At 44.1% G+C, this 24,710-nt stretch overlaps 2 non-coding genes and 1 pseudogene across 2 annotated transcripts; all 3 read left to right on the top strand.

The window, feature by feature from the left end:
• The first annotated feature begins 4,646 nt into the window (after positions 1–4,646).
• LOC144484230 (Ig heavy chain C region pseudogene) lies at positions 4,647–5,962 on the top strand (annotated as a pseudogene).
• A 7,306-nt stretch (positions 5,963–13,268) lies between these two features.
• On the top strand, positions 13,269–13,358 carry trnap-agg (transfer RNA proline (anticodon AGG)). Its single transcript is given in 2 exon segments — positions 13,269–13,304; positions 13,323–13,358. It is a non-coding gene; the product is annotated as a tRNA-Pro (tRNA).
• Positions 13,359–17,624: 4,266 nt separating this feature from the next.
• trnar-acg (transfer RNA arginine (anticodon ACG)) lies at positions 17,625–17,697 on the top strand. The gene has a single exon. It is a non-coding gene; the product is annotated as a tRNA-Arg (tRNA).
• Positions 17,698–24,710: the final 7,013 nt, after the last annotated feature.

The raw sequence follows: 24,710 nt of genomic DNA, 5'->3' as shown, positions 1-24,710 counted from the left end.
GGATGCTCCTGTTTCAAATTAACTGGTCTATAATTTCTCAAGTTCTGCATTTCTCCGTTTTAAAATGTGGGCATTTTTCCATTTTCCTTTTATCGTGGGCAACAGTCATTACAAAGGGATCAAATTGCAAAATAACGTGATGATGAGATTTATTGCACAAAGTCTAAACCACAGATGTGCATGGCTGCCCTTGACATAAAGATGTGACTTGAAGGAGTGCGGCGTCAAGGAACCCGAGCAAAACTGCAGTCAGTGGAAATCAGGGGAATATACGTCTCAGGATGGAGGCAGACCGAGCAAAAAAATATAGTTTCAGTTGCTTGATGTCAATCAACTCAGGTTCCAGGACATCACTACAGGAGTTCCTCGGGACCTTCCGTCCATCATAGGGTCAGTAGGAGGGATGTTCTCCAATGATTGTGCAATGTTCAGCATCATTTGCAAATGCAGAGACACTTGAAGCAGTCTATGGCTAAATGAAGCAAGGTAAGAAGTATCACAACACCAGGTTAAAGTCCAACAGGTTTATTTGGTAGCAAAAGCCACCAGCGTTCGGAGCGCTGCACCTTCATCAGGTGAGTGGGATTTCAGTTCACAAACAGGGCATATAAAGACAAACTCAATTTACAAAATAATGGTTGGAATGCGAGTCTTTGCAGATAATCAAATCTTAAAGGTACGGACTATGTGAGTGGAGAGAGGGTTAAGCACAGGAAAAGTTAGCTTAACGTCTGTAGTTGGGAAAATGCTGGAATCCATCATTAAAGAAGAAATAGCAGGCCATCTGGATAAGAATGGTTCGATTAAGCAGACGCAACATGGATTCATGAGGGGAAAGTCGTGCTTGACGAACTTGTTGAATGTTTATGAAGATGTGACTATTGCGGTTGATGGAGGGGGCCCAGTGGATGCGGTGTTTTTGGATTTCCAAAAGGCATTTGATAAGGTGCCTCACAAAAGGTTGCTGAAGAAGATTGGGTCACACAGAGTTGGGGGTAGGGTGTTAGCGTGGATTGGGGATTGGCTATCCGACAGGAAGCAGAGAGTCGGAATAAATGGGTGCTTTTCTGCTTGGCAGATGGTAACTAGTGGCGTGCCGCAGGGATCGGTACTGGAGCCTCAACTATTTATCATTTATATAGACGATCTGGAGGAGGGGACTGAGTGTCGGGTAACAAAGTTTGCAGACGACACAAAGATAAGTGCAAAAGTGAATCGTCTGGAGGGCGTAGAAGGTCCGCAGAGAGATTAGGACAGGCTGAGAGAGGGGGCGAGGATCTGGCAGATGGAGTATAACGTTAACAAATGTGAGGTTATTCATTTTGGAAGAAATAACAGCAAATTGGATTATTATCTAAATGGAAAGAAATTACAACATGCTGCTGTGCAGAGGGACCTGGGGGTCCTTGTGCATGAGACGCAAAAACCCAGTCTGCAGGTGCAACAGGTGATCAAGAAGGCAAATGGGATGTTGGCCTATATCGCAAGGGGGATAGAATATAAAAGCAGAGATACTTGCTGCATCTGTACAGGGCATTGGTGAGGTCGCAGCTGGAATACTGTGTGTAGTATTGGTCCCTTTATTTGCGGAAGGATATATTGGCCTTGGAGGGAGTGCAGAGAAGGTTCACCAGGTTGATACCAGAGATGAGGGGTTTTGATTATGAGGAGAGACTGACCAGATTGGGTTTGTATTCGTTGGAATTTAGAAGGCTGAGGGGGCATCTTATAGAGACCTATAAGATAATGAAGGGGCTGGATAGGGTAGAGATGGAGAGATTCTTTCCACGTAGAAAGGAAACTGGAACTAGAGGGCACAGCCTCAAAATAAAGGGGGGTCAGTTTAGGACAGAGTTGAGGAGGAACTTCTTCTCTCAGAGGGTGGTGAATCTCTGGAATGGTGAAGTGGTGGAGGCTACCTCGTTGAATACGTTTGAATCACGGATAGATGGACTCCTGATCGGTAAAGGAATTAGGGGTTATAGGGATCAGGCGGGTAAGTGGAACTGATCCGCTTCAGATCAGCCATGATCTTATTGAATGGCGGGGCAGGCTCGAGGGGCTAGATGGCCTACTCCTGCTCCTATTTCTTATGTTCTTATGTTCTCATGTTAAAGAGATGTGTATTGTCTCCAGCCAGGACAGTTAGTGAGATTTTGCAAACCCAGACAAGTCGTGGGGGTTACAGATAGTGTGACATAAACTCAATATCCCGGTTAAGGCCGTCCTCATGTGTGCGGAACTTGGCTATCAGTCTCTGCTCAGCAACTCTGCATTGTCGTGTGTCGTGAAGGCCACCTTGGAGAACACTTACCGAAGATCAGAGGCCGAATGCCCGTGACTGCTGAAGTGTTCCCCAACAGGAAGAGAACACTCTTGCCTGGTGATTGTCGACCGGTGTTCATTCATCCATTGTAGTAGCGTCTGCATGGTCTCCCCAATGTACCATGCCTTGGGACATCCTTTGCTGCAGCGTATCATGTAGCCAACGTTGGCGGAGTTGCAAGTCTATGTACCGTATACCTGGTGGATGGTGTTCTCACATGAGATGATGGCATCCGTATCGTTGGTCCGGCACGTCTTGCAGAATTTGCTGTGGCAGGGTTGTGTGGTGTCGTAGTCACTGTTCTCCTGAAGGCTGGGTAGTTTGCTGCGGACAATGGTCTGTTTGAGGTTCTGCGGTTGTTTGAAGGCAAGAAGTGGGGGTGTGGGGAATGATGAAGGATGACACCAGATTCCGGAGCAGCGCTCCGAAAGCTAATGGCGTTTGCTACCAAATAAACCTGTTCGACTTTAACCTGGTGTTGTGAGACTTCTCACTGTGTTTACCCAAGTCCAAAGCCGGAATCTCCACATCACAAATGAAGCAAGGCCAGGCTTCGGCTGACAAGTGACAACTAGCAATTCTACCTATTCTGTTGTAGAAAGTGTGGTTGATTGTGAAAAATATACGCAAATCCTCTTTACCTTGAACGCAACATACAACTTGCCTTCTTTACTCCGTCTTCTAAATGCACACTTACTTCCAATGAACTGGGCTTTGTAGTTTTTTGAGGTCTTGGACAGAGCGCAGGCCATACAAATCTGTGATACAACTAGGAAGAATGCTTTCTACAGTGCATCTGTAAAAGTTGGTGAAAGTCGTAGCGGACATGCCAAATATCCGTAGTCTTTTACGAAAGTTGAGGCGTTGGTGCTTTCTTAAATACAGCGTAGGCGTGGAAGGAGTGGGACAGGTTGCTGGTGATCTGGACACCTGAAAACATGAAGCTTTCGACAATTTCTGTTTCGTCCCCTTTGATATAAGCAGGGGCATGTCCTCCACTATACTTCCTGAAGCCGATGACTATCTCCTTCGTTTTGTTGACATTGAGGGGGAGATTAGTATCGTCGCACCACTTCATCAGATTCGCTATCTCATCCCTGTACTCTGTCTCGACATTGGTTGAGATCGAGCCCATTTCAGTGGTGTCATCAGCAAATTTGAAAATCGAGATGGAGGAGAATTCGGCCACACAGTCAGAAGCGTATAAGCAGTATACAGCAAGGAGCTGAGGAAGCAACCTCGTGGGACACTGCTGTTGAGGATGATCGTTGTGGTGGTGTTGTTGCCAATCCTTACTGATTGCGGTCTGTGGGTGAGGAAGTTCAGGATTCAGTCACAGACCGAAAAGCCGATCCCCAGGCCACGGAGTTTGGAGAAGAGTTTCCATAGGAATATTGTTATTGAAGGCTGAGATGTCTTCGATAAATTGGAGCCTGATATAGGTGTCGTTGTTATCTATCACTTCCAGGGTTGGGTTCAGGGCCAGGGAGATGGCATCTGCTATGGACCTGTTGCGGCGGTCGGCGAACTGTCGTGGATCCAGGCAATCTGGGAGGCCGGAATTGATTCTTGCAATGACGAACCTTTTAATGTTAATTATAACCAGGGACTTACTGAAGTTGATAAAAAGCACATAACTTCTAATTTTCACTCATGTAATCTGCGTTTCATTATGATGTAAGAGATATATTCGGGTTGCTCATCATTCAAAATTTCATCACATCAGCAAAGACAGTTTCATTCTAATTTGCTGCCATTCAGTGAGTGAGTTTCACACGTTATCAACTTGCCTCGATGAGTGCAGCTCTAACAACGCTCAAGAAGCTGAGCATTATCTAGGCCGCTCCATTGGCAACCATTTCACAAATATTTTGTTCTTCCAGGCTGATGCACAGTGGCAGCCGTGTGTATCATCTGCAAGATGCGCAGCAGGAACTGACCAAGCCTCCTTCGACAAAACCTTCTAAACCCACGCCAACTGCCCTCAGGAACGACAAGGGCAGGAGGAGGACCACCTCCTGGATGTTGCCTCCAAGCCACTCACCATCCTGACTTACAAATATATCGCTGATCCTTCACTTCATCCCTAAGAACATTGTGGGTGGACATGGAGCACCTAGGCTCCATTGGATCGAGAAGGCTCTCCACCATTTTCTCAAGGGCATTGGGATGGGCAATAAATGCTGGCCTCGCAAAACACGCCATATCCCATAGATGTTTCGGACCCTTTACTGGTAATAGCGTTGTGATACAGCGTTGGAAAGTGTATCCACTCTATAAAGCGACTTTGAGTACTGACCAAGTTGCTTTTCCAATAAATATGGAACGTAAAAGTTGATAGAGGTTGATATTTCGCAGTTGATTTATTTTTATTTAGAGACTAAATGCTGAACATTGCTGTCCTGATTCTGAAGACGGAACTTGGGTTGATGTTCATTTCTTTCATGCACAGATCCTCCCCGATATCCTGATGCCACAGTGATGATACTGCCACCACCAATGGAACAGGTCTTACTGGAGGCGACCGTGACCTTAACCTGCGTAATTTCTGATGCTCCTTATGGAGTCAACGTGTCCTGGATTCGAGAAAAGAAGCGTCTGAAATCAGAGGTTGCCGAAATACCTGGAGAGGATCCTTTCAGCGTGGTCAGCAATTTAAACATCTCGACAGTAGCCTGGCAAAGTGGGGCTGAGTTTGATTGTGCGGTGAGCCATCCGGATCTGCCGTTTGATTTAAGCAATTTCATACAGAAGAAAGAAGGTGCGAGGTGAGATTGGAGCAATAAAATGATGCCTGTGCCTCTCCCCTACGCTGGTGGAAAGAACATTGTTTTTTTTTGTTGTTTTAGTGAATCACAATGATAATTGATAATGCCACGAACCAAAACCTTTGAATGTACAGGGCATAGATTTCAGGGAAAATTGTGCAAGGTAGCGAAAGAGAAAAAGAATACAAGGGTTGAATACTCGTCGAAAAAACTGTGGAGATTAACCACCAGCACAGAGCACTGGGGCGGAACGGCCTGCTTCTCTGCTGTCATTTCTATCCAACTTTCAAGTCCAACTCGCAGTTTTCGGAGAGAATGACGGCACTGGTCCGTACTCCGAGCAGGGTAAGAATGCAAAGGGGACAAGGAAAATATTCTACATTCAGGAGAACAAAGATTCTTCTCACACTTGTCAACCTCTTTCACTACTTCTGGAATTCTCCAGTTTATTGACATTTATTTTGCATTTTCTGCAGATCCAAATCCTCGTGCACCGTCCGTCTCTGTCCTCCTGCCCTCGGCAGAAGAAGTCTCCTCTCCGAGATTCGTCTCCCTCAGTTGCTTTGTGAGAGGTTTCTCCCCACGAGAGACCTTTGTCAAGTGGACCGTCAATTGCCAGCCGGTGAATCCTGGGAACTACAGGAACAACCAGGTGATGGGGAAGAAGGTCAATAGCTCCTTCTTCATGTACAGCCTGTTATCCATTGCAGCGGAGGAGTGGGCCAGCGGCGCTTCTTACTCCTGTGTGGTGGGACATGAAGCCATCCCCTTGAAGATCATCAACAGAACAGTTGATAAATCCAGCGGTAAACCTAGTTTTGTGAACATTGCCCTTGCACTGACAGACATCATCAATTCATGTGAATGAGAAACAGTCGGTTACATTTCAGCTCTTAAATAAACAGCAATATTAGGCCTTCCCTCAAGCCCAAGTTTATTACACGGGCGTTGGCGTTCAATTCATGCTGCGTAATTTGTCAAAGAAAAAACTGTTTAGTAGGGAAGTACCAGCTTCTTCACTTCTGCCATCAGACTTTTGAATGGACTAACTATGTATTAATCTGGTCTTTCTGGACGTCGTATCTCTGACTGTAACACTACATTCTGGACCCATTCCTTCCCTTCTCCCCTTTGTGCTCTATGAACGGTATGCTTTATCTGTAAAGCGCGCAAGAAACAGTACTTTTCACTGCACACCAATAAATGTGACAATAATATATCAAATCAAATCAAATCGGAAATGTACCTGCACTGGCCCAAGTCTTACACCGAGCGCTCCCAATTCCGACACGCCACAAATGAGAGAAGTATTGGATCTCATTCACTACATGGCTGCACGGAATAATTACCGTAGCTTTCCTCCTGTTGAAATCTGATCGTTTCTCATTGCTACCAAACGCATGTATGAAATTGACATTCCTGTGTCTCTGGTCCGTTCGTTGTCCATCACCCTCCCTTTAGTTGCTCGCAGCCCATTGCCCCATGAGACTGGGAGGAGAGTTGCATTATTTTCCTCACTGTTCACTTGATGTGATTGTATGTTAAGATCCTTCGGAATCATATCTACATCATAGATTTTATTTGAGCTTCTGTTGTAAATACTAATATATTCTTGGCAACAAATCTCTTGTTACTTTGAGCCATATCGAGTACCCCTAGATTTATTTCAGCCCCCTAGTCTGGAATGGCACTTTCTGATTCTAATGATGGATCAATTTCTCTGCCGCATGGTTATGGTTTTCCACCGAATTGTACTTCGACAAAGCAAGTTATGAAGTGCAATGTAACTGCATATTGGAACGTTCACTTCCCACTAAGCATTGTCAAGGTTATTTATGATTTCCTTGTATCCATCAAACCCCTGTTCAAGACAGTGGAGCTGGCAACATTGGGTGGAGTATTTCTTCGAGTTGGAAGGACCCTTTTGCAAGCATTTGTCTCTGAGTGCCCTGGAATCAATGTGAAAGGTCATGGACATGAAATATGAGTTTCAATGATCGATCCACAAATGCTTCCAGACTTGCTATTTTTTTTCTCGCATTCTGGCCGACAGATGCAGAATTCTGATGAGCTTTAGATGACAAAATGAAATCAAATTTTCCATTTTGTGAGAATGAAGCATACTATCTAAATGACGAGATATTCCAGAGCTCTGAGGAGCAGAGGAATGTGAGTGTCCGAGTGCATGAATCACTAAAGGCTATTAGGCAGGTACATCAAATAATGAGGTAAACTAATAGATTGTTATCACTTGATGCGAGGGGAATTAAGTACAAAAGTACCACGAAAATGTTTCAGCTCTGCAAGGCACGAGTGAGACTATTTTGCTGTACAGTGTATGGTATTAGCAACTTTTTCAAAAAATCTGTAAATGTATTCAGAGAAAGTTTATCATTCTACTCCCTGGAATGGGTGGGCTGTTTTATGAGGAAAGGTGAGATAGGGTAAACTCTATCTGTTGGAATTTAGAAGAGTGAGGGTTGACTTGACTAAATATATATAAGATCCCGAGGGGTCCTGACAGAGTGGATGTAGAGAGGATGTTTCCACTTGTTGCACACATAGGAACTAGGGTCCGCTGTTTAAAAGTAAGTGGTCACCCATTTAGAACGGAGATGAGGTGAAATATTTTCACTCAGAGGTTTACTAAGGAGGTTGAATCTCTTGTGAAGAGGAAGAAGGAGACTTATGTTAAGATGAGACGTGAAGGCTCAGTTAGGGCGCTTGAGAGTTACAAGTTAGCCAGGAAGGACCTAAAGAAAGAGTTAAGAAGAGCCAGGAGGGGACATGAGAAGTCTTTGGCAGGTAGGATCAAGGAAAACCCTAAAGCTTTCTATAGGAGTAAAAGAATGACGAGGGTAAGATTAGGGCCAGTCAAGGACAGGAGTGGGACGTTGTGCGTGGAGTCTGAAGAGATAGGAGAGACACTAAATGAATATGTTTCGTCGGTATTCACACTGGAGAGGGACAGTGTTGTTGAGGGGAGTACTGAGATGCAGGCTGTTGGACTGGATGGTATTGATGTTCATAAGGAGGAGGTGTTAGCAATTCTGGAAAGGGTAAAAATAGATAAGTCCCCTGGGCCGGATGGGATTTATCCTAGGATTCTCTGGGAGGCTCGAGAGGACATTGCAGAGCCTTTGGTTTTGATCTTTGTGTCGTCATTGTCTCCAGGAACAGTGCCAGAAGACTGGAGGATAGCAAATGTTGTCCCCTTGTTCAAGAAGGGGAGTAGGGACAACCCTGGTAATTATAGACCGGTGAGCCTTACTTCTGTTGTGGGCAAAGTATTGGAAAGGATTATAAGAGATAGGATTTATAATCACCTAGAAAGGAATAATTTGATTAGGGATAGTCAGCACGGTTTTGTGAAGGGTAGGTCGTGCCTCACAAACCTTATTGAGTTCTTTGAGAAGGTGACCAAAGAGGTGGATGAGGGTAAAGCGGTTGATGTGGTGTACATGGATTTCAGCAAAGCGTTTGATAAGGTTCCCCATGTAAGCTTTTGCAGAAAATACGGACACATGGGATTGAGGGTGATTTAGTGGTTTGGATCAGGAATTGGCTCGCTGTAAGAAAACAAAGGATGGTGTTTGATGGGAAATATTCACCCTGGAGCTCAGTTACTAGTGGTGTACCGCAAGGATCTGTTTTGGGGCCACTGCTGTTTGTCATTTTTATTAATGACTTGGATGAGGGCGTGGAAGGATGGATTAGTAAATTTGCGGATGACACTAAAGTCGGTGGAGTTGTAGACAGTGAGGAGGGAAGTGGCAGGTTACAGAGGGACATAGATAAGCTGCAGAGCTGGGCTGAGAGGTGGCAAATGGAGTTTAATGCGGAAAAGTGTGAGGTGATTCACTTTGGAAGGAGTAACAGGAATACAGAGTACTGGGCTCATGGTAAGATACTTGGTAGTGTGGATGAACAGAGGGATCTGGGTGTCCATGTGCATAGATCCCTGAAAGTTGGCACCCAGGTTGATAGGGTTGTTAAGAAGGCGTACGGTGTGTTAGCTTTTATTGGTAGAGGGATTGAGTTTCGGAGCCAGGAGGACACGCTGCAACTGTACAAAACTCTGGTGCGGCCGCATTTGGAGTATTACGTACAGTTCTGGTCGCCATATTATAGGAAAGATATGGAAATGTTGGAAAGGGTGCAGAGGAGATTGACCAGGATGTTGCCTGGTATGGTGGGAAGATCGTATGAGGAAAGGCTGAGGGGCTTGAGGTTGTTTTCGTTAGAGAGAAGAAGGTTAAGAGGTGACTTAATAGAGGCATACAAGATGATCAGAGGATTAGATAGGGTGGATAGTGAGAGCCTTTGTCCTCGGATCGTGTTGGCTAGCACGAGGGGACATAGCTTTAAATTGAGGGGTGAGAGATATAGGACAGATGTTAGAGGTAGGTTCTTTACTCAGAGAGTAGTAAGGGCGTGGAATGCCTTGCCTGCAGCAGTGGTGGACTCGTCAACGTTGAGAGCGTTCAAGTGGTTATTGGATAAACATATGGATGATATTGGAATAGTGTAGTTTAGAGGGGCTTTAGATTGGTACCACTGGTCGGCGCAACATCGAGAACCGAAGGGCCTGTACTGCGCTGTAATGTTCTATGTTCTAGAGGCTCGTGAATCTTTGGAACTCTGCCTGAAAAGGCGGTAGAAACAGAGTATTTGAATATTCTTAAGGCAGAGGTGGATAGATTCTTGCTAAGCAAGGGGGTGTTAGGTTTTCTTGATTATGAGGAGTGCAGATTACTATCAGATGAGTCACGATCTTATTAAAATGGCTGAGAACGTTCGAGTGTCTGATCGGGCTCCGCCTGTTCCTTGTCTATATGTTCAACTCTCACTCCACTATTCAGAAGAGTTACGCATTTCCTATGAGTCATATTATTATAATAGGTGAACAATGATTTGGTCCATATTAACTGACCATGAATCAAACCGCGGCCGTGGAGATAAACTGGTCGAATCTTGATCACTGGACCACCACTGAGGTTGGAGACAAGCGAATCCCGTGGATACACGAGATTGCAATACCGATTTTGTTTTACAGTGATTCAGTTTTCTTTATAAATTCTTGAATTCGCATATTGTGCACGTGTCGACAAAAAAGAAACATTTGAAGGGTGGTCTATTGTGGCACTGAGAAGTAGATGAATTGTTGGAGTTTAATGAAATTTTCGTTTTCTATCTCATTTTTCAAAACTTAAACAAATTAATAAATAATTTCAGTGGATAATTCACTCCATTCTTTAACTCGGCTCTGAAATTCCTTTGAGTCCCAGCATAAATAAACGGGTTGATGCAGGAACTCAGAAACTGCAGCATATATCCGCTTTCCTCCAAGATAAATGACCATTCACTAATATCAGGAACAGAAAAATAAGGAACCTTTGCAATTCGGACATAGAGTATCGTCACAAAAAATAACGTATATAAGAGGATGAAACTGCCCGAGATGGCAAAGAGTAAAATAATGGACTTTCTCCGCTTCTCCACCTCTGGGTCACTCTGTTTTTCTCCATTACTCTGTGCCCGGAGTCTCCTGCGGGCCCGATTAGCCGCGACAATGTGTTTGACGGTCAGAGCATTGAACAATAAAATCAGAATAAATGGGATACAGGGCATTGAAATTGTTCGAAACAAATCATAGGCGTCCCATGCGGGGGATGTATAAAATAATTGTTTTATAACACAGAACCAAGGTATGTTGTCAATTATATGCAGAGGTTCAAAGATAAAATACAGGAAGGATGTTTTTAGAGAGCTCAATGTGCAGACGGTCCCTATGACCCACGCTGCTGTCTTCTCCGTGCAGTATTTGATTTTCAGCTTCTGGCAGCAAATGCCCACAAATCGATCAAAGGTGAAAGCAACCGTTAACCAGGCAGAACTGTCAATGGTTGCGTAGATTATCACAACGTGCAGAATGCATATTGGTGTGATTGACAGGAAACTGCCGGGGAAATAAATCCCAGCAGTCCGGCTTAATATCACGCTGGTGATAATGACCAAGAGATCCATCAACGCCATGGACACCACATAGTAAATTATACATCTGGAGAGACCACAGCTCCTTCGGTATAGGATTAAAATGACTGCCAAGTTTGCTGTAAAATAGAGAAGGAAAGGGAACATATGGGTGACAGCACGATAGACAAGATGTTATTTTCTCAACTCCCATCCAAATGATACAAGATTGTGCAAGAAATTGAAACGTTTGCGACTTGATTCTGCTTTGCAAACTGTCCCTTGTTCGGGTTCCCATGCACATAATCATAAGAATTATAAATAAGCTGGGTCAGTGACATGGAACTGCATAATGCAATACAATATAATGAAATTTAAGAAAATATTAAATAACCATAAATGCAACTTCAGGAATAGTCAGCAACTTATTACAGGACACGTTGGATATGTAATTATAAAAATACATTAATTGCCATATTCAACTGGAAAGTTCCCATCTCGTTCAACTTCAAAAGTTGCCCCATCTGGAGAATTATTCTTAAACTATTCACTGTTGGAAATGCCTGCATTAAACCAAAATATAAATCTTCAATCAAAACAGCGGGAGCCAATTGGCGTTTCTCTGAATTTACAAAGGCAATGTTGAAAGGAGCTCCTAACCTGAGAATTAGCCGTAATTGCTGGTGTATAATGCAATACTGGAACTGGCAGATGTAAAGGACGCAATTGAAGAGAGTCTTACTCTCATTGCAGGGGTAAATGAACAAATCTGACCTGAAGTGCATATTTGAAGGTAAATATCAGATTTGGAGCTCGCAAGCAGTACTGGGTCCATTCAATATGTCTTCTGAAATTTCAGAGAGAGGCGTGCAACTGACCGCAGGCATTTCCAAAATCACTTATATTCCATGCAAAATATGCCTCCAGTTACCGTACCTCGGTCAACATAGTCAAAGCAATCAGAAAAGAATGGAGAGAAATTGTGACTTGTGTAATGAGAGTCCAGGATACAGACTGGAGACGAAAATAGTGTTCTTGTGTTTTTTATGGGTGTGTACCAATTACTCACCAAAGAGCCACGATTGCAATCCTCCTATACTGTCAAAAACCCATTGACACCTAAGGTCTGTCAATAAAATATTTCATTATGTTCAGACAGCAATTATTTGTACGACTCAATCCATTGCTCTCAATATCCACAACACGAAGAATATCGAGAATTATATCGTGATAACGTTGTGGTAATTCGCCCACTGGAACAGGGAGAAGATGATACATATTTACATGCGCAGAGAGGTGACAATGTGATAATTCAAGCACAACAATGATACTGATAATACAAAAGTTACATGTTTGCACGGCAATAACTATAACTTCCAATAGCAGCAACAATAATACTGCAGAAATGGATTTATGCTGTGGTATCCAAGTGAAAATTCGTAATGGTTAGTGTGTCAATGTTGTAATCGAACTACATGTACAATATAATAACTTTGAAGTAATCCATCTACAATAACATTGCTAAGAAAAATATAACTACATTTCTAAATTGAGTTTGCAGTGGTAAATAGCAAGGTAGGACGCGTGAGGTGGGACAAAAGTGTGGCACAGGTCAGAGGCAGGGAGAGCCACAGTGAATGAGGCTCCCGCGGGCCTCATACAAAATCTGGCACAGGTCGATAATCAATGATTCATTGTCAGGACAACACATGGTGTTAAAAATCAGCGAAAATTTACTCATAGTGAACCTGACAATACAGTCGCGTCTAAGTGTTTTCCCTCACTGAGGTTACTGATTGTCACTGTTGGGAAGTTTAACATGTTTTTACTCATATTACTATCACATCAAGTCCAATCGCTCCCCGATCCTTTCACACAAACCCACAGATCTCCCAGGTGAACCATGTCATCAGACAGACCACACCTTTCAAAAGTGATCAAGTATCAAAGGCAGACTCAGAGTTGTCACATGTTGAAGTCGCTGGGTTAAAATTATTGACTGTAACATGTGTACTTTATAAACAAAAACCCACAGTTGCAAACAGTCGAGGTAACAATATTGGACGGATATTTTGCTGGAACTTAAAGTCCACAAATGCTGATGCGGTAAGTTATTTAATCAATTTCGGCTTTCACTCGAGGTGTCAGAACTGCTTTGTAGAAAGTTAAACAATTTTTATTTTGCTGGCTATTAACGTGCAGGCTCGTTGGTCTAGGGGTATGATTCTCGCTTAGGGTACCTCGCCCCATTAGCATGCGAGAGGTCCCGGGTTCAAATCCCGGGCGAGCCCCGTTTTGACCGAAATATTGTGTTCGAAAGGAGATATTGTGATTTGTTTAAGGTGCAAACGGCGGGATGGCTTTCTGCTGACTGGCTCCGAAAAAGAGTCATAAAGGCACAGAATCTTACAGCACGGATAGAGCCCACTGGGACACCCACATGGCAGGCGCGGACATCCATCATGTCTGCGCCTGCCACGTGAGAGCTGGACGGGAAGCGTTCGTTCTGATTCTCGCTCCACAGATACTTCCAGAAGTACTGACATAACCCAGTATTTTCTGTTTCTATTTCAGATTTTGAAAGTCCGCAGTGTGCTGCATTATATTAGACTTTGGGCTGACAAGTGGCAAGTAACAGTCGCGCCACACAAATGCCAGACAATGTCCATCACCAATAAGAGAAAATCTAACCATCGCCTCTTGACAGTCAATAGTTGTTCCATCACTGAATCCCCCACTGTTAACATCCATACGGTTACCATTGACCAGATACTCAATTGGACTCGCCACATAAACACAATGGCTACAAGGGCAGGTCAGAGGCCAGGAATACTGCGGCGAATAACTCACCGCCTGACTCCTCAGAGCCTGTCCACCATCTACAAGGCACAAGTCAGGAGCGTGATGGAATATTCCCACCTCGCCTGGATGGGTGCAGCGCCCACAACACACAAGAAGATTGACATCATCCAGGACAAAGCAGCCCGCTTGATTGGCACCACATCCACAAGCATTCAATCCCACCACAGCCGATGCTCAGTAGCAGCGATATGTATCTAAAAGACACACGGTAGCAATTCACCAAAGATCCTTAGACAGCACCTTCGAAACCCATGACCACTTCCATCCAGAAGGACAAGGGTAGTAGACACATGGGAACACCACCACCTGCAAGTTCTCCTCCAAGTCACTCACCATCCTGACTTGGAATTATATTGCCATTCCTTAGCATGGCCTCATTCTGTGGTGTACTCATTTTCTAATTTAGTGCGTACCTCACCCTGAGGCCGTGAACTGCAAAGTATTTTCTCATTTCTCATTTCTGTCATCTCTCCCTCAATGTCAGCAAAACGGAGATTGTCATTGACTTCAGAAAGCGTCGAGGAGAACATGCCCCTGTCTCCATCAAAGGGGACGAAGTAGAAAGGGTCCAGAGCTTCAGGTTTTTAGGTCTCCAGATCACCAACAACCTGTCCTGGCCTCCCATGCCGACACTATAGTGAAGAAAGCCCATCAACGCCTCTACTTTCTCAGAAGACTTAGGAAATTTGGCATGTCAGCTCCGACTGTCACCAAGGTTTACAGGTGCACCATAGAAAACACTCTTTCTAGTTGTATCACAGCTTGATATGGCTCCTGCTCTGCCCAAGACCGCAATAAACTACAAAGGGTCGTGAATGTAGTCCAATCCATCACTCAAACCAGCCTCCCATCCATTGATTCTGTCGACGCTTCCTGCTGCCTCGGCAAAGCAGCCAGCATTGTTAAGGACCCCACGCACCCCGGACATTCTCTCTTGCATCTTCTTCCTTCGAGAGAAAGATACAGAAGTCTGAGGTCACGTACTAGCCGACTCAAGAACAGCTTCTTCCCTGCAGCCATCATACTTTTGAATGGCCATTACCTTGCATTAAGTTGATCTTTGTCTACACCCTGACAGTGACTGCAATGCCACATTCTGCACTCCCGTTTCCTTCTCTATGAACAGTACGCTTTGTCTGTATAGCGCGCAAGTAAAAATGCTTTTCACGGCATACTAATATATGTGACAATAATAAATAAAACCAAATCAAATAGTTTCATTTCTCCTGACTTCCACACTCTTCCTGTTGTTACATTTCCTCCCTCCTGAGTTTCAGTCGTTTCAAATTCCCACATTTTTCACCTTTTCCTGTTGTAATGAAAGGCCATGGACGTAAAAGATGAGCTTTGTTTCCCTGTCCACAAATTCTGGCTGAATTCCTAAGTTTCTGCAGCATCTTCCGCCTTCGCTGCAGTTATCTGATCGGTTTTGAATGGCCAAGAGAGCATCTTTTCTTTCAATCAGTGGCTGCTTATAGGCTCCTTGGTGTAGGGGTCTGAATCGCATTTTGGTATGCCTTAACCACCGAGATCCCGAGTTGAAATCCGAGACTAGCCCTACTGTTTCTTCTTATCCCTGTTACATCAAAACATCGGAAGCAGGAGGAGGTCATTGGAACATCATCTACCATTCATTGTTGTCATGCCTGATAATCAAATTCAATACCCTGATCCGCCATTTAGCCCCAAGAGCTATATTAAACTTCTCTTGAAATCATAGTGTTTGGCCTCAACTACTTTCTGTGGGAGTGAATTCTGCAGATTCACCACTCTCTGGCTGAAGGAAGTCTCATCATCTCAGCCGTTATCCTCAAACTATTATCCCGAGTTCAGGACTCCCCACTAACGAGAACATTCTTTCTGAATCTACCCTGTTTCATCCGGTCAGAATGTTATAAGGTTCCATTAGAATCATAGAATCCCTGCAGTACAGAACGAGGCCAATTCGGCCCATCAAGTCTGTACGGACCACAATCCCATCCAGGCCCCACTCCTGTAACTACATGCATTCACCCTGCTAATACCCCTGACACTAGGGCCAATTTAACACGGTCAATCAACATTAGCCGCACATCTTTGGACAATGGGAGGAAACCGGAACACCCGGAGGAAATCCATGCAGATACGGGGAGAATGTGCAAACTCCACACAGACAGCGATCCGATGCCAGATTTGAACCTCGGACCTTGGCGTTTTGAGGCGGCAGTGCTAACCAATGTACCACCCAAAACATATCTGCCCAGAAATAGCCAGGATTAGTTGGCAAGAAATGCATTTGCCAATGTTGGACACCTAAGTGTTAAAATAAGCCGCATCCCAGAAGTGACTCGAACACATGCTCCCTGGTTTAGGAAGCCAGTGCCTTACGCGTTAGGTTACTGGGACTATCGGTGAGCTACTGCTGCAACTTTAAAAAGCTGTATATCTCCATCCACATAGACAGTGACTAACCCCAGAATCGAAACCAGGTCCCTGGTATTGTGAGCCAGCAGAACTAGCCACTGTGCCGCCCTCTCCCACGAAGATTTGATCAGATTTCATGAGCTGCAGATTTTGTTTTTTTCTTTGCATTGCAGACTTTGGGATTGGTCCACATGGGGTTTCGTTTGAGAACCTGAGCACAAACTGTGAGGAAACTATCAGCACAACACACTCGCTCGAAAATAAAGATATGATCAACAGGGTTGGCGATGTAACTTGACGTTCATTTTATCTCCATTCACCTCTTCAGCTGGCACCATGATTATGGGCTCAGTGAGCTGCCTGGATGTTTCTTTTTGTTCATGTGGGTGTCGCTGGCTAGATCAGCATGCACTGCCCATCAGTATTTAGCCTTGAGAAAGTAGTGGTGAGCTGCCTTCTTGAAACGTTGCAATCCATTTGTACAGGTACACTTACAGTGCTGTTAGGGAGGGAATTCCACGAATTTGTCCCAATGACAGTGAAGGAACGGCGATATATTTCCAAATCAGAATGCTGAGGGACTTGAGGGTGGTGTTGGCTGTGTGGCGTTGGAGGGGGGAGGGGGGGAGAGGGGGCGAGGGGGGTGGGTGGCAGGGGAGCTGCCAGGTGGAAGCGGTCTTGGGTTTGGGAGATGCTGTCTAAAATGCCTTTGGTGGATTCCTGCATCATGCAGACAAGTGGAGAATATTCTATCGCACTCCTGACTTGTGCCACGTCGATCGTGGACTGTTTTGTGGGAGTCGGGAGGTGAGTTACTCCCACAGGATTCCCATCCTCTGCCCTGCTCTTTTAGCCACTGAATAAACTGATGACATGCGTGCTGAGTCAGAATAGGTGTGTCTTCTTTCCTGCTGTTTGTCGTGAATTTTCCGCACTTTTGTCTTTTCCTGAATGTATTTTGAGGCTCAAGTAAGGGCCAATGTCATATGATTGTAAGATACTACATTCAGGTAATATTCAATCGTGGATTCACTGGCGGGAGGGGTACGTTTTCGAGTCATGTTGTTGACGCTGGATTGATAAAGCAGAGAAGCAGGCTGAAGCTTTGGGAACCAGGGTTCGAATTCCAACACAGCAGGTTAACTCAATTCAAGGCAAAGTAGAATTACTGTAAGTGAGTAGAGAAAATTTTAATTATGCAACATTTCCTCACTAAAATGTTTTGACCATGTTTCTGCCGATTTTGAAGCCTCGGACCGATATGTAAACATTGCTGCATGCGGCTTTTCTGTGGGCCAGTGGCGCAATGGATAACGCGTCTGACTACGGATCAGAAGATTCGAGGTTCGACTCCTAGCTGGCTCGGTGTCATAATTTAACAATAGTTCACAAACTCCATATTCGTGTGAATGAAAAATGTGTGTTGACAAATTCAGAGAAATGTTGACCAAATGCAGTCAGCTTCTATGATGAAATTTATCTTCGCCAATGATTGTTCAAAAAAATGTTGACTATTTTAAGAAAAAAATACTGATAAAGTTCAATTAAGTTTTTTTTAAAAAAATAGTTTCTTTAAATGACGAATTCTCGTTAAAGTATTCGGGGAAATATGTTAGCAAGTTTAAGCTACCTTTTAAAAAGTTGGAAATTTCTCGAAAAATACGTGGAAACATTACATTTTTCAAAATAGTGAAAACATTTTCTAAAACGTTGATGAACTCTGATTAAACATGTTTAATTTTAAGAAGCAAAATACACAGAAATGTTTTTTAAAAGTTGACAAATTTCAGTTAAATCAGATGGAGGAATTTCTTTGGAGTAAGTTTAGTTTTGAAAAGTTCAAATTAGCCAGAAGTTTCTGGTTTGTGATGCTGGGATTGTTGTCCATTGGAGCGAAGGAGATTGAGGAGCGATTTAATCGAGGTGGACTAGATTAGGGAAAGTTTAGAGGGGGAGGGGCAAATTTTAAGATATTGGGCAAGGCGGGGGCGAAGAAGATTTGGAAGCAACATTTTTTCCACAGCGAGTGCTCAGGACCTGGAACTCATTGCCTCCGAGAGTGTTGGATGCGGTCAATTTAGGTAATAGAAATTCTGAGGTGGACATGGACCTCCTGAGAAAGAAGATGGGTCTCCAGGAACATTCTTTAGGCAGGTAGATGGATCTCCTCGGTGACATTGAATCTGATGATCAACCTGTGGAAGCACACCCCTTCCCCGGCCACCGCCCCCACCCACTGTTGAGAACAGTACAGCACAGGAAACAGGCCCTTCGGCCCTCCAATATGTTTGACAAGAACCCCGCTGATATTAAATGCAAGGGCATCAAAATCAAAAAGGGTATTTTGGAACATTCGTTCTTCGTTGTAGATATTTTCAATTTCATATAACGTGAAAAAGGATATGCAAAATATTCAGACTGTTGAATGGGAACTCCCGACATTGTTACAAGGACAACATTAACCATTTACCTCATTGTCACCACCTCAGAAGCTGTCTTGGCGAAAGGTCAAACATTGCGGTGAATCCTCGTTTCGGTCCCGCTGTGGGGAAAACAACTTCATTGATTCACTGGCCCTGCGCTGACGTAATAAACTGGAGAACAAAGGGTCTGTGAGCTGATTGGATGAATTGGAGAATCAGGGACATGATTGGACGTCACCAGTTGATTCGTTTGGGAATTAACCAATCGCTGGAGAGACCGGAAATACATGTAAATATCTTCACCCAAACAATTACAGATTGAACCCATTCTGTTTAATTCCGCAATAAACTCGCTGCAAACATATTGGGGATCATTTTGTATTCGTTTCTCACTGTTTCAGCTCTTTTGCCTGGTAAGTTTACAAGGGACATAAACTTCTTCTTGCAAGCGATGTCGACAGTAATTTAGGTCCGCTTTGCTGTAGATGATAATGTGATCCGTGTTCTGATGTTATGAGTTACAATAGAATGATAATAACACCTTAACTTTCAATATTTCTAAATTTCTGCCGGTGTCACTACTGGAGACTCAATATCAAAGGAGCCGGTTACAGCGATGAAGTTTGAATGGGACTCAAAGAACAAAGAACAAAGAAAGTTACAGGCTCTTAGGCCCTCCAAGCCTGCACCGATCATGTTGCCCGACTGAACTAAAACCCGCTATCCTTCCGGGGACCATATCCCTCTATTCCCATCTTACTCATATATTTGTCCGGACGCACCTTAAATGTCACTATCGTATCTGTTTCCACTACCTCCCCCGGCAGCGTGTTCCAGGCACCCATCACACTCGGTGTAAAACACTTACCTCATTAATCTCCTTTAAACCTTGCCCCTCGCACCTTAAACCTATGCCCCTTAGTAATTGACTCTTCCACCCTGGGAAAAATCTTCTGACTATCCACTCTAGCCATGCCCCTCAGAATCTTGTAGACTTGTATCAGGTCGTCCCTCAACCTCCGTCGTTCAAGTGAGAACAAACCAAGTTTCTCCAACCTCTCTTCTTAGCTAATGGGCGACATGGTAGCACAATGGTTAGCACTGCTTCTTCACAGCTCCAGGGACCTGGGTTTGATTCCCGGCTTTGGTCACGGTCTGTGGCGTAAGCACATTCTCCTCGTGTCAGCGTGGGTTTCCTCCAGGTGCTCGGATTTCCTCCCACAGTCCAAAAATGTGCGGGTTAGGTTTATTAGTCATGCTCAAATTGCCCCTTAGAGTTCTGAGATGCGTAGGTTTGAGGGATTAACGTGTACATGTGGGGGTAGGGTCTGGGTGGGATTGTGGTCAGTGCAGACTCGATGGGCCGAATGGCCTCCTTCTGTACTGCAGGGTTTCTATGATTCTGATGCTCTGCATGCCAGGCAACATCCTGGTAAATCTTTTCTGCACCCTCTCCAAAGCCTCAACATCGTTCTGGTAGTGTGGCGACCAAAATTGAAATTATATTCCAAGTGCGGCCTAACTAACGTGCTATAAAGCTGCAATATGACTCGCCATTTTTTACACTCAATGCCCCGGTGACCAATAGGTTAACTGCACAGCAGCTGGTGCATATTACATTCAATTGTATCGCCAGGACCGGGAGAAAGTTCCCAGCAAAAAGAACGGAGAAAGCCCCCATCTTCTTGATCTATATCTCTTATTATGGAGATATTCCCAGTGCAAAGGGTGTGGGAACACTATTTTCTGCATATATCGAGAGGTCGAAAAGCGAGGGGAACTTCAGCATGTGTGAGCTGCGGCTGTCGGACAGCGCGGTGTATTACTGTGGACTGAGAGACGCAGTGACAGAAACCAGAGGGAGCCTGGTATGAAAGAAAAACATTGCCCCAGAGTGACAAGATGAACGGAGCAGAGAATGGTAATAATATTGGGCTATAAATAGAGCATGATTCACTCTGTGGTGCTTCTATACATTTTCGGTATTGCTGATACTCACAACAGGAGAGGCGATGGCCGAGGGGTATTATCCTGAGACTATTCATCCAGAAACTCAGCGAATGTTGTGCGGACCCGATTCAATGAAAACAATATCGACAACTAAGAATCTATTGACGACCATGAAGCCATTGTCGATTGTCGGAAAAACCTATTTTGTTCACTCATGTACTTTGGGGAATGAAATCTGCCGTCCTTACCTGGTCTGGCCTACACGTGACTCCAAAGCCAAAACAATGTGGTTGATCTCAACTACCGATGGACAACTAGTGGTATCCATGTCCCACACACAGAAAAAATTCACTGGAATCACTGTTAAAACTGTCCTGATAATAAGGCTAATGTACGTATTGAGAAAAAAAAACAAGGGCAGAACTATTTAGCCTCCATTAGCTTCCGGGTCACAGTAAGAAAATAAGGGCTTTTCGTGGAATGTCAATTATTGAGCATGTTCAATAAAATCAACAGCTTTTGGGAGCCTAATGGCATTAAGCGCTATGCAGATAGCGCGGGAAAGTGGCGTTCAGGCTGATCAGCCCTGATCTAACTGAATGACGAAGCAGAATCGAAGGACAGAATGGCCTACTGCTGTCCCATGTTCGTAAACCCCATTTTTCTACATTCTTCCCCAAGTCAATGGCTAAATGTGGAAGGTCTCTCTGTAAGGATGATTATATTAATCCAGTTCACGGTGCGTCTGGTTACTGTCTGTTATCTCACCACCTGGGTGTCACACAGCACCACTGGGGACAGAAGGGAGGGAGCTGAGAACATACGAAAAAAGGAAGCTGATTATTGAAGGCTGGGATTAGACCGGATAAAATCAAACACACAGCTCCCCTTTTACAGAGCGGCAATGCAGCTGCTGTGGGGGTCATTCCTGACAGGCAATTATGTGCAAAAAACACTGCACTGTTTCACACGTTTCCCAAGCTTGGTTCCAGACCACAAATTAATCATACACCCTTCTGACCATTTTCTGTGTTGTTATTTCCATATTTGAGACATGGAGATTCTGTCACCCAGCCGCTCACATCAGATGTGAAGAGAGAAGGCGAGATCGTGACTTTAACCTGTAGCAATGAAACCAAGCACGCTGAATGTCTTCTTCACCACTCTGTCCACCTGTGACTCCACTTTCAAGGAGCAGAGAGCGACTATAGGCTGTACTGGTACCGACAACATCCAGACACACAGCCCGTGTTTATAGTGCGGAAAGATACTGATAGTTATGAAAATAAAGCAGATGTTTTTAAAAGTCGCTTCGATGTAGCTAATGTCGCTCTGTAGGAGGTAGCTAAAAATGGATACAAAATTGGCTTGATGACAGAAGCCACAGGGTGGTTGTAGAGGGTTGTTTTTTAAACTGGAGGCCTGTGACCACCTGAAGAAGGTGCTTAGAGCTCCGAAAGCTTGTGTGGCTTTTGCTACCAAATAAACCTGTTGGACTTTAACCTGGTGTTGTTAAACTTCTTACCAGCGTTGTGCCTCAGGGATCGGTGCTGGGTCCACTGTTATTTGTCATTTATATTAATGATTTGGGTGAGGAAAAAGGAGGCATGTTTAGGAAGTTTGCAGTTGACACGAAGATTGGTGGCATAGTGGACAGTGAAGAAGGTTATCTCGGATTGCAACGGGATCTTGATAAATTGGGCCAGTGGGTTCACGAATGGCAGATGTAGTTTAATTTAGATAAATGCGCGGTATGCATTTTGGTAGATTGAACCAGGGCATGACTTACTCAGTTAATGGTAGGTCATTGAGAAGAGTTACAGAGCAAAGAGATCGAGAGGTACAGGTTCATAGCTCCTTGAAAGTGGAGCCACAGGTGGACAGAATGCTGAAGAAGGCATTCAGCGTCATTGATTTCATTGCTCAGAACATTGAATACAGGGGTTGGGACGTCTTGTTGAAGTTGTACAAGACATTGGTAAGGCTACACTTGGAATACTGTGTACAGTTCTGTTCACCCTATTATAGAAAGGATATTATTAAACTAGAAAGAGTGCAGGAAAGATTTACTAGGATGCTACCGAGACTTGATGGTTTGAGTTATAAGGAGAGGCTGGATAGACTGGGACATTTTGCTCCGGAGCGTAGAAGGTTGAGGGGTGATCTTATAGAGGTCTATAAAATAATGAGGGGCATGGATCATCTAGACAGTCAATATATTTTCCCAAAGGTCGGGGAGTCTAAAACTAGAGGCCATAGGTTTAAGGTGAGAGGGGAGAGATGCAAAAGTGTCCAGAGGGGCAGTTTTTTTCACACAGAGGATGGTGAGTGTCTGGAACAAGCTGTCAGAGGTAGTGGTAGAAGCGGGTACAATTTTGTATTTTAAAAAGCATTTTGACAGTTACATGGGTAAGATGGGTATAGAGGGATATGGGTCAAATGCGGGCGATTGGGACTAGCTTTGGATTTTTTTAAAAAGGGCGGCATGGACAAGTTGGGCCGAAGGGCCTGGATCCATGCTGTAAATCTCTATGACTTCATGACTCTACGTCTATCTCCAGACCTCGTACAAATTCATGAGTTTAAGTATATTTGACCTGAGCCTGACTGATGCTGCCGTTTATATTTGCGCGTCCAGACTCACAGAGATAGAAAGAAGGCTCACCCTCATTCAGAAACCTGCTTAACACTGGAGATGTGAGCTCGTGGCGACTGAGGATTGCTGAGACTCATGGCCAGAGGTTAAGTGAGTTTTGAGCCGCTCAAACACAAACAGAGGAAACTAAGTTAACCTCAGATGAAACTGAAACCTAACTCTTTCCAGCCGCAATGGAGAAAACAAACTGCAGAATCCAATCTGTCAGGCAGATCCAGCACAGAACCATACTCGACTCATTCTTCCAAAAGACAATCATGCCACTTTCTGGTCTGGCTGCACCAGTCGGTGGTGAGCTGGATACCAGTGAATGGAAATACCTCAAGCTGCGACACAATTAATGCCCTGGTCGTTGGAATGTTTCCATTGGCTGCGACCACGGTTGGGAATAAAAGCCTTCTTTGTTAATTGGGGACTGTTCTCAAAACATTACAGGCATTGAACCCACCGTCATTGCACTCAACAGCAAATTTCAAAGCTATCTATGTAGAAAACAACTCGCATTCAATTTCACAGGAGTCCTAAAATCTACAGCTTGCATCACAGTAACAATAATACAAATCAGGAAAGATTTGGCAGAAACATATTTTGAAAATATAATGAATACATTGAATCTCCAGAGAGAAGGCCATTTACCACTCAGCACCAAAAGAGGAAGCTCATGCATCACGTATTCAATCAAGACGTCGCATGGCACTGGGGAATGGGGACTTTCATTATTCTCATCATAAGTCACCAATTCAGAAATCTGCAAACATCCTTATAATTTGCCTTACTTGTTAGGAGACCACTATGTTTGTTTTGGACTCTGTTACATTGATCAAATTCCATTGTTAATGATGATCACTCTCTACATAACCAACTGTGCCCTGACCTGTGCCCAAAATGTAAACTTATTTAAATGAACCGGTGACCTGATGCTCTACAATCACAGTTCAATCGAGTAGATGTTTCAGGATAAACCTTTCCCATATCAGATTGTACTTTATATTGTTGACTTCATATATTCCTTGAATTTCTGCTGCCATCTCAGTCATTGCTTCTCCCTTTGTCTATTTGTTTTTCTCACTGTGTCTCCGCTTAACTCTCTCACTGACTTGTCATTGTCCTTGCATTTCTGTCGATTCCTCTGCCTATTTTTCTGTGATTCCAAAGCGCCTAATTCCATCTCTCCTTATGTTAGCTGAACAATATCTATTTCCAGCCAATGCAACAGCAGGGAACACAAGTGACCTTCAATGGGTATTGCTGACTTCATCTGTCCGCTTCATAGTTACTGTGGCATCCTCATGCTCTCTGCTCACTATGAATTCACTGAATGAGACAAATAGAAAAGACATTTATTGATT

This window comes from Mustelus asterias, unplaced genomic scaffold, assembly GCF_964213995.1.
Source record: "Mustelus asterias unplaced genomic scaffold, sMusAst1.hap1.1 HAP1_SCAFFOLD_96, whole genome shotgun sequence".
Taxonomy (NCBI): domain Eukaryota; kingdom Metazoa; phylum Chordata; class Chondrichthyes; order Carcharhiniformes; family Triakidae; genus Mustelus; species Mustelus asterias.
The sequence above is the reverse complement of the archived record's forward strand: the minus strand, read 5'-3'. Positions and strand labels throughout refer to the sequence as shown.